This window comes from Leguminivora glycinivorella, chromosome 24, assembly GCF_023078275.1.
Source record: "Leguminivora glycinivorella isolate SPB_JAAS2020 chromosome 24, LegGlyc_1.1, whole genome shotgun sequence".
NCBI lineage: Eukaryota > Metazoa > Arthropoda > Insecta > Lepidoptera > Tortricidae > Leguminivora > Leguminivora glycinivorella.
This window is the reverse complement of record NC_062994.1, coordinates 2,796,255-2,798,061: the sequence shown is the minus strand read 5'-3', so window position 1 is coordinate 2,798,061 and position 1,807 is coordinate 2,796,255. Positions and strand designations below refer to the sequence as shown.

General features: G+C 36.0%; 1 non-coding gene across 1 annotated transcript; it reads right to left on the bottom strand.

Annotated features, from left to right (window-relative positions):
* Positions 1–1,126: 1,126 nt before the first annotated feature.
* On the bottom strand, positions 1,127–1,200 carry Trnas-cga. Its single transcript has one exon. It is a non-coding gene; the product is annotated as a tRNA-Ser (tRNA).
* Between the last annotated feature and the right edge of the window lie 607 nt (positions 1,201–1,807).

Genomic DNA, 1,807 nt, shown 5'->3' with positions numbered 1-1,807 from the left:
TCGTAATGTACTATTTCAGTACAGATAGTGTTTTTTTTACGCACTAGTGCGAGAAGTGGTTCATTATATGCCAGGTCGAAACTTCGGAGCGCCATCTGTACTGAAAAAACGTCCTACGATACACGTGCGAAAAGGAAATTCGTAATTCGTATCGATGTTTCGTAGAATGCTACATTTTTTTTAATAGCCCCGTTAACGTAACAATTATAATAGTAGCGGTACATGAATGTAGTTAATAAACTCGACCAACATCTTAAGAGACTCTCGCTCGGTGGTTGGATCAAGGGCCAGATGCAGAAGGCGGTAATTTTGGACACAGCGCGGATAGTCCGACGGTTCCTCTCTCTGCAGCCCTAACCACCGGCAGCTTGGGCCCTGCCCCGCTGCTGGCGGCACCCTAGGTTAGGTTTTTTATAATGTGTTTATATATTTTGTATTGTTTTGTATATGGTTTTGTATTTTACTTTTATAATCATATTATAAATTGCCTAACTTAAGAAGAAAGATAAATAAAGAGACTAAATAAAAATTAACTGGTATAATCGCCGTACTTAAAGAGAATATGCTATTGTAAGTAATTTATCAATTTATTATACAATTACAAAGTAACTATTTTAATGAGGTCGTACGGAATGTGTTAATGATTAAAAATCCATACTAATATTATAAATGGGAAAGTGTGTGTGTCTGTTTGTTTGTCCGTCTTTCACGGCAAAACGGAGCGAAGAATTGACGTCACTTTTCAAGTGGAGATAGTTGAATGGATGGAGAGTGACATAAGCTACTTTTTGTCTCTTTCTAACCCGAGCGAAGCCGCGGGCAAAAGCTAGTACATAATAATATCCATTTGACAATGTGGTGGACGCGATTTTCAAAGTTGACAACAGTTTGAATACTCGTAAAATACATTGAAGTTAAACTTGCGTGAAAATATTGAAAATGCTATATTAGGAGGCAGATCGCCTGATGGTAAGCGATCACTGCGGTCCATGGACATCCGAAACACCAGAAGGGTTCGATGTAGGGAACATTAAATATTTTTTTTTTTTAAGTAGTAACACTACTATATATAAATTATAAACTGAAATAGATACCATACACTAAAGAAAAAGCGATCAAGCCTGGGTGGCGAAGCCGGGAATCGAACCCGGGTCTCCAGCTATCGCGGCTGACGTGTTCGACCGCTACACCACCCCGACCGCCCAACACGTCACGTTCTTTAGTGTATGGTATCTATTTCATTTTATCACCAGAAGGGTTGTTAAGATGCGTTGTATACGCTATTTGACGCTTGATTGACGCTAGATGTCACTACAAAGAACTCGCATTTACTGATGTATGGAGTTACAACTCTTTCCTAACATATTCCTCTTATGGTATGATGTTATCACGTCCTTCGATTATGTTTTAATGAACTATCAATTGCAAAAGTGCATGGAGAAATGGGTCCATATTGGCTCATATAAAATTATTTGTTATAAAATTATTGTTTATACCGATTTGTGCTCCGAATGATCATTTTTCATAATTTTACTTATCATAATTTTGTTTCATTATTATCAATAGTACTACTATGACTGTTCATAATAATCATTTAGTCAAAAAATTTTAATCATAAATTCTATACAAATATTTAATAACATTCATAATTTTGTGTTTAAGAAAATCATTCATCATAAAATTATTTAAAAAGTTTTGGGGAAGTTCTATGAAAAACTTGTGCCATTTATAGAAGCGCGCTTGAAGCTTTTACAGTGACATATACAATTTACATTAAAAATTCGTTTCTGGTTCGCTCACGGTCAAC